Source organism: Solanum dulcamara, chromosome 1, assembly GCF_947179165.1.
Source record: "Solanum dulcamara chromosome 1, daSolDulc1.2, whole genome shotgun sequence".
In the NCBI taxonomy this organism is placed as follows: Eukaryota; Viridiplantae; Streptophyta; class Magnoliopsida; order Solanales; family Solanaceae; genus Solanum; species Solanum dulcamara.
In genome coordinates, this window is record NC_077237.1 from 80,165,118 (window position 1) to 80,174,083 (window position 8,966).

The following is an 8,966-nucleotide window of genomic DNA, read 5'->3' on the forward strand; positions in this document are numbered from 1 at the left end:
AGTACAACTGAAAATATTTGTGAAATCAAGATATTTGGAATTTTCGAGAAGCTTGATTTAAAATATAAATTTATAAGTAATTCAAACCATTCAGCATATGATCCTTCCGAGGCTGTAAATATGTTGACCTCTTTATTGGCCGATAATTCTGGCAAGCCTGCATTCAAAGAAAAATTATGAGTTTTGGGGGAGGTTGATTCGCATTGACTTTGAAGCCTTGGCTCTTCATACTCCTTCTTTCTTCAACTTAGTTTGGACTTGCAATCCCCATCTATTCTAAATCTTGGCTAATAAATAACAGGAAAATATTTGGTGTAAAGGTTCAAATTAAAAGTAATAAGATAAATTTTATATATATATATATATATAATAGTAAAGAATTTCTGCAAAATTTTAGATTGCGACATGTCGTGAAACGAAGCAAACGTCCTTTTCTGGAGTCTTTCTTCAACCTGATTATTCTATTTCCCACATACTCTTCAATTTTCTTGATGTCTTCTTCTAATGTTGCCCGCAAAACTGTCCCAGTTTTGGTAAAGAGAGATAATGATATTTCATCATGATAACGAAAAGACCGAACCATACGCAATTCGTGAATACATTCCTTGAGAATTGAAACAAAGGGGTCGAGTCCTTTACTGGTTGCCTAGGTATCCAACATGAACTAGACTATACGTAATTATCATATACGAAATAATAATAAGAAGGAGGGAAATGAAAATTTTCTCATAATGTGACCGAAGCCGATACAGGCCGCCTACGTATCCCACCAAGGGAATCAGGCCAGGCGTAGTTCATAGTACATAACAATGGGATCTTCTTTATAATTTCTTCTAAGTGACCAGACCCGATATGGGTTTTCTACGTATCCCGCCAAGGGAATCAGGTCGGAACGTAGTTCTTCAATATTACATGAAATATTACATAAAAATAATATAAAGGCTCCTAGACATAGTATTTTTTAATCGCATCTGAATTGATGACTTTCGGCCATATCTTTCCGTCCATTTCTGCTAGAATCACCGCTCCTCCAGTCAACACTCTGTGAACCACATAAGGCCCATGCCAATTAGGCGCAAACTTCCCCTTAGCTTCTTCTTGGTGCGGGAATATCCGTTTTAACACTAATTGTCCAGGCCTGAACTGTCTCAGTCTTACCTTTTTATTGAAAGCTTTGGCCATCCTATGTTGATAAAGTTGTCCGTGACAAACTGCATTTATTCTCTTTTCATCAATGAGCATCAATTGTTCATATCGGCTTTGTATCCATTTGGCATCACTCAACTCAGCTTCTTGGATTATCCTCAGGGATGGTATCTCAACTTCCATTGGTAATACTGCTTCTATTCCATAAACCAAAAGATAAGGTGTTGCCCCAGTCGAAGTCCTAATCGTGGTGCGATAGCCAAGGAGGGCAAACGGTAAATTTTCATGCCAATGCTTATAATTATCAATCATCTTCCGCAATATTCTTTTGATATTCTTGTTGGCAGCCTCAACTTCTCCATTCATCTGTGGTCGATAAGGAGTAGAATTGCGGTGAATGATTTTGAACTTATCACATATCTCATGCATCAAACCGCTATTGAGGTTAGCTCCATTATCTGTTATAATCGAATGGGGGATGCCAAATCTACAAACTATGTTATTGCGAACGAAATCTGTCACCACCTTTTTTGTCACAGACTTATGTGAGGATGCTTCTACCCATTTTGTGAAGTAATCGATAGCTACCAAAATGAACCTGTGTCCATTTGATGCGGCTGGCTCAATAGGACCGATGACATCCATGCCCCAGGCTACGAACGGCCAAGGAGAACTCGTCACATTGAGTTCATTCGGTGGAACTAGGATCAAATCACCATGAATCTGACATTGATGACATTTCCTCACAAAGCGAATGCAGTCTGTTTCCATAGTCATCCAGAAATATCCGGCCCGCACAATCTTCTTTGCCAAAGTAAAACCATTCATGTGTGGCCCGCAAGTACCCCCATGTATTTCTTCAATCAACTTGCTCGCCTCTTGGGAGTCAACACACCTCAATAAACCTAAATCTGGAGTCCTTCTATAAAGGATTTCTCCACTTAAGAAAAAGTGATTTGCAAGCCTCCGCAGTGTTCTCTTTTGAATATTGCTTATGCCTTCTGGATAATCTCTTTCTTTGAGATACCTCATAATATCATAGTATCATGGTTCTCCATCCATTTCTTCATCCACATGGAAACAATAGGCCGGTTGATCCTGCACATTGATTTTGATTGGATCTATGTAATTCTTGTCTGGATGTTGAATCATAGAAGACATGGTTGCCAAGGCATCTGCGAATTCATTTTGAGCTCTAGGGATATGCCTGAACTCTATCTTGATAAATTTCTTGCATATTTCCTTCACACATTGCAAATAGGGGAGTATCTTTAGATTTTTGGTGCTCCATTCGCCTTGTACCTGGTGAATCAATAAGTCTGAGTCACCTATAACCAACAATTCTTGTATATTCATATCAACAGCCATTCTGAGTCCAAGAATACAAGCTTCATACTCCGCCATATTGTTAGTGCATAGAAACTTGAATTTCGCTGAGACTGGATAATGTTGACCTGATTCTGAGACAAGCACTGCCCCAGCACCGACTCCTTTAGAATTTGCAGCACCATCAAAGAACATCCTCCACCCATGATATTCTTCTAAAATATCCTCTCCAATAAATAACGCCTCTTCATCGGGGAAATAAGTTTTAAGAGGTTCGTACTCTTCATCCACAGGGTTTTCAGCAAGATAATCAGCAAGCGCTTGTCCTTTAATGGCCTTCTGAGTGACATAAATAATATCGAATTCACTTAGTAAAAATTGCCATTTTGCCAACTTCCCCGTTGGCATAGGCTTCTGAAATATGTATTTGAGTGGATCCATCCTTGAGATGAGAAAAGTGGTATACGCGCATAAGTAATGTCTTAACTTTTGTGCAACCCAAGTCAAGGCACAACAAGTGCGTTCCAATAAAGTATATCGGGCTTCATAAGGCGTGAATTTCTTGCTCAAGTAGTATATAGCCTGTTCTTTCCTCCCAGTTTCATCATGTTGTCCTAACACACATCCAAATGCATTGTCCGATACTGACATATATAGTAGCAATGGTCTCCCCGGTTTTGGACACACCAAGACGGGCGGACTAGACAAGTACTCCTTGATTCTGTCAAAAGCTTGTTGACAATCTTCAGTCCATTTAATGGCAGTATCTTTCCTCAACAACTTGAAGATTGGTTCACAAATTATAGTCGACTGTGCAATGAATCGACTAATGTAATTTAGTCGACCAAGAAAACTCATTACATCCTTTCGACTCTTTGGAGGGGGCAAGTCTTGAATAGCATTTATTTTTGAAGGATCCAATTCTATGCCCTTCCTACTCACAATGAAACCCAACAACTTTCCAGCAAGGACACCAAATGCACACTTTGCAGGATTTAATTTCAGATTATACCGCCTCAACCTATCAAAGAACTTCTTCAAATTTGTGAGGTGATTGGAGCTCTTTTGTGACTTGATAATGACATCATCTATATAGACTTCAATCTCCTTATGGATCATGTCATGAAAAATGGTAGTCATAGCTCTCATGTATGTTGCTCCTGCATTCTTGAGTCCGAAAGGCATTACTCGATAACAATACACTCCCCAAGATGAGATGAATGCCTTTTTATCAGCGTCTTCTTCATCCATTAGAATCTGATGGTAGCCTGCAAAGCAATCAATAAATGACTGCAACTCATGCTTTGCACAATTATCAATAAGTATGTGAATGTTTGGAAGTGGAAAATCATCTTTCGGACTGGCCTTGTTGAGGTCTCGATAGTCTACATATACTCTGATTTTTCCATCTTTCTTTGGCACTGGCACTATATTAGCTAACCATGTAGGATACTTTGTGACTCGAATGACGTTGGCATCGATTTGCTTAGAAACTTCTTCCTTAACTTTTAAACTCAGATCAGGCTTGATCTTCCTTGGCTTTTGCTTGACTGGGGGACAAGATGGATCAGTCGGCAACTTATGTGAAACAATGTTTGTGCTTAGACCCGGCATATCATCATAAGACCATGCAAATACATCCATATATTGTCCCAAAAGATCAATAAGTTCCTTTCTTTGAGACGGAGTCAAATGGATGTTAATTCTTGTTTCTTTCATTAGTTCTGAATCTCCCAAATTTACCGTTTTAGTTTCATCCAAATTTGGCTTTATTTTATTCTCAAAATGTTCAAATCCTTCAGTCAACTCTTCAGGTTGCACCTCTTCTTCATATTCCGCAAAAGATTGCTCGGTATTTGAGATTTGTTTGCTTATTTCATTACATGTCACATTCTCGGTATTGGCAGATTCATTAATTTGCTCGCTGAAAGGGAGTAAAAATAAATAAATAAAATTTATAATTAAGTACAAAATTTTGAAATTTAAAGCAGAAAATATGGCTTAGATGTGGCATTTAAGATTTCAAAAGTGGAGGCAAAACATTTAAAGATTCTTAAACATGATTCAGGCCTCAATTTTGAATCATGTTATTTCATTAATTCTAATACAAACGTCTACCAAGATTTTCGAGGAAACGGGGATGGGTTATAAGTCCAATTGTTCAAAGCATCTCCAGGCTCTACATTCCGTATGGTCGGAATCTCGGTACAATCCTCCAAGATCATGTTGCATTCCACTTCTTCTATAAATAAGTTTTTGAGTCCTTCCACGAGGGTGTCTTCAGCGTCTTTCTCTGATTCCTTTATAATATATGCCTTGGAAAATGACTGATTCAAGTGCGGAATGGGATGGGGTAATGAAATGTCACTTTTCCTTTTGAGATCGGCCAATGAGACTTTTTCAGGAGTAGGCTTGTATCCTAAACCAAAGGTGTATTTCTAGCCTGACAATTGAATTGGTTCCACTATTCTACCCAAGTTCACTCCAAGACCTCGACCAGGCATGAAACCATTCTTCAACATTTCCCAAACCACCATCATAAGCACACGTGGCAACTTTACCCTTTCAGTTTGATGTACACACATAATCTCTTTAGTATGGAACACAGACCCATCCAGTTCTTCCATACTTTCAACAACAGGGATTGAATTGCCAGGATACATGGAATTACTATCTTCTCCATGAACAATAATCTCGTGGTTGTTCCAAACAAATTTCAAATTTTGGTGCAGGGTAGAAGGGACTGCACCAGCCATATGGATCCAAGGCCTCCCAAGCAATAAATTGTAACTAGCAGGTATGTCCAATACTTGGAATTCTACTACGAACTCCTCGGGTCCAATTTGTAGTGGCAAATCAATTTTGCCAATGACTCCCTTTTGTGTCCCATCAAAACCTCTAACCCTCACATGACTTTCATGAATTTTCCCGATATTAATTCCCAAAGCTCGAAGGGTATTGAAAGGACATATGTTAACAGCTGAACCATTGTCAATCAGAACTCTAGAAACAAACTTGTCCCTACACCTGACAGTGATGTTCAATGCTTTGTTATGTCTCAAACCTTCGGATGGTAATTCCTCTTCGTGAAAACAGACTTTGTTTGCTTCCAAAACCTGCCCTACCATGGCTGAAAGATTCTCACTTGTGATATTGGTCGGAACATAAGCTTCACTTTGAACTTTCACCAAAGCGCTCCTGTGAGTTTCAGAACTCATCAATAATGACATCAAGGAAATTTGGGCGGGAGTCTTCTTCAACTATTCAACAACAGAATATTCTTTTGTTGGCATTTTCCTCCAGAAATCCTCTATTTCAGCTTCTGTCACAACCCTCTTTTGGTTAACTTTCTTATTCGGTACGATTTGTGCAACACCTTCAGGGGCATAACATCGCCCCGATCTTGTCATTCCGGCAGCAGTAGCTTCTACAACTATATTTCCTTTCTCTTTGTCCTTTGTGTCAGTTGAGTAACTCCAGGGAACTGCTTTAGTATCAAAATGAGTTGATTGAGCAACCAAAACCGTAATCTTAGGTTTAGGAACCAAAACTTCCACTTCAAATGGCGCTCGCGCCTGGATTGTGATAATGGGAGCAATAAAGGCTGATGCCATGACATTCTTCTCTTTTTTGATTGGCAAAATAGTCCATTCCAAATTGCATTCTTCATCAATGGTGATCATGTTCACATTCTCATAATTTGGAAGAGGATTGTTATTTACATTGGGGGCAGCACCTCTGAGTTGAATAACTCCTTCTTTGATTAATGCCTCAATCTTGTCCTTGAGAGTAAGACAGTTTTCGGTGTCATGTCCAGCAGCTCCAGAGTGATAAACGCAATGCTTAGTGTCATCATACCATCCGGGAAGGGGGTTGGGAATTCGTGCTTGGATTGGTTGGAGTATCCCTGCGGTTCTCAACCTTTCATATAATTGGGATAAAGGTTCGGCTAAAGGTGTATAGGTTTTGGGTGGTCTTCTTTCAAAGTTTGGGCGGGGCCTTGGTGGATTTGATGGGCGAATTTGTGTTTGATAATGGGATTGAGGTGGGTATGTAGGTCGGTATTGTGAGGGATTTGGATAAGTGGGCGCTCTGGATGGATAATATATTGGCTGAGTGGTGTAAACTGGATAAGGGGCGACAAAAGGCTAGTAATATAGCTGAGGGACTTGGGTATACTGACTATGGTATGAAGGTTGGGGTAAAGGATTTTGGTATGTTAACGTTTGGTTTGGCCTACGTTTCTGGATGGTCATGACAGCGGACACTCCGTCCTTCTTCTTCTTAAAGGCTCCCCAATTGAATCTGACTGAATTGCTTTACTTGTTGCTTGCAAGGCTGCCAAATTAGTGATTCTCCCAGTTTTAATACCTTCTTCAATGAATTCTCCCATCCTTACAACTTCAAAGAACTTTTGTCCTACCACGCTTATCATCTTTTCATAATACATTGCATCTTTTTGAGATTGTATAAAAAGGGAGGTCATCTCACTTTTTGTCATTGGAGGTTGAACTTTTGCAGTATCTGCTCTCCATCTCATGGCATATTCTCTAAAAGACTCCGTCGACTTTTTTTCTAATTTCATCAAATAGAATCAATCTGGTATGGCCTCAGTGTTGAACTTGAACCTATCCATGAAATCCTGTGCCATGATACTCCAACTATGCCATTTCTTCGGATCTTGACTTGTATACCAATCCAGTGTTTCTCCTGTCAAACTCCTTATGAATAATTTCATTCTAATGGCCTCATCTTTCCCCACTCCAACTAGCTTGTCACAATACGATCTTAAATGAGCTCGTGGATTTCCCTTCCCATCAAACACATCAAATTTTGGTACTTTATATCCTGCAAGCAACTCGACATCAGGATGAACACATAAATCCTCATACTCAAACCCTTCACATTCCTTGTGAAGTTGGATACTTTTGAATGCTTCTTTCAAATTACGAATCTCCCTAGCTACACTTTCATCTCTTTTTGATCTGGCCTTTCTCTCCATCTCCTCATATGGATCGACTTCTGGCATGGTTGGTATTGGAGTAACAAAAGGTTGAGCTTCTGTTACGTATACTTGTGGCACATATTGCATGTTAGGAGTTGTAATATGTGTCACAAGTATATGTTGGATCGTTTGGTATTTTTGGATGAGCGGGTTGGTTTGGGTGAGTGGGGCTTTTTAGGTAAGTGGGTTAGTTTCAGTGAGTGGAGCTTGGGTAAGTGTAGTTTGGAGGACTGGAGTTTGGGAAACATAAGGGGTAGTGAAAGGTAGTAGATTGGTTTGTTGTGAGTTGATGTTTGCGAAATTGACTTGTGGTTGGTTGACGGGTTGTTTAGGAGCAGTCATATTGGTTTTGAAAGGGGAAGGATTTGGAAGGAAGTCTTGAGGCGAGGGAGAGTCAACAGGTGGAATAGTTGCATCTGCCCCATGTTTGGGAAGTGGTGTATTTAGGCTAATGGACAAATTGGTAAGGTTTCGAAGTCGATCGATCTCTCTTTGCATATTGGTCATTTGTTGCATCAGGTTAGCAATATGTTCATTATAAGAAATAGGATCCCTTCCTTCTGAAGCCTCAGGTTCATCTCTTGGGATACTGACAAGTCCTAAACTATCTTGATCGGATGCACTTGAACCAGTCATATCGGCGGGTGATCGGCCTTTTGATCTAGTGAAGTATGGATGATCCAACAGGAATCAACCTTTGGGGAAATAAATTAGAAAGGAAAAAGAAACCTCTGTAAAACAAAAAGAAAAGAAATATATTAGTATAAATCGAATAATCAATTAGGCAAATAGTGTTGGCAAATAAGGGAATATGTACCACATAGCCAATAAATTACATAGTAAGAAGAGAAATTAATAGTACAAATGCGACCTAATATGCACGGGACCTCTTTTATGCCAAAGGTGGGCCTAAATGCCAAATAACGAGATTTATGATAGGTTGATCCAAGCCATTAACTTGAGATAATTTGAGTTTGGAAGACAAAAGATCCAATTTTCATTAAACAACAATAAAATGGTACAATAATCAACAAAATACATGGAAAGATGACAAAAAATGGAAACAAAGACTTAGCCTAATTCTTGCTCTTAATCAAAATGGTGAAGTGGATAAAGATGATGCTCCAACACTGTTAGATCCTGCTCTCGCATTATCCAGAATCTGTATTATATTCACCATTTGAGCCCACATTTCTGGTGTAACTATTTTGGTTCCAAGATGACAGTGTCGTATCCAAATCGTCGTCCTAATATCCTCAAAGCCCTGTTCACCTTTTGGGCTTATGCTATTGCGATCTTCTCGAAGCCATGCCTGATATTCTGGAGTTCTTTTTGCTGGTCCATCTCCTACCTCTAGCGTGATGATATTATCCCATTCATGAAGAATCTTATCAACTCTAGGGACTTTAAAGTCTGATTCGAAGGAAATTTCAGAAGATTTCATATTTGCTTGTAGAGGAATCATTTGTGCTTGACCGAACTGTTAAAG

At 39.3% G+C, this 8,966-nt stretch overlaps 1 pseudogene; it reads right to left on the bottom strand.

Moving 5' to 3' along the window:
• Window positions 1-945: 945 nt before the first annotated feature.
• LOC129894634 (uncharacterized) lies at window positions 946-7,012 on the bottom strand (annotated as a pseudogene).
• Between the last annotated feature and the right edge of the window lie 1,954 nt (window positions 7,013-8,966).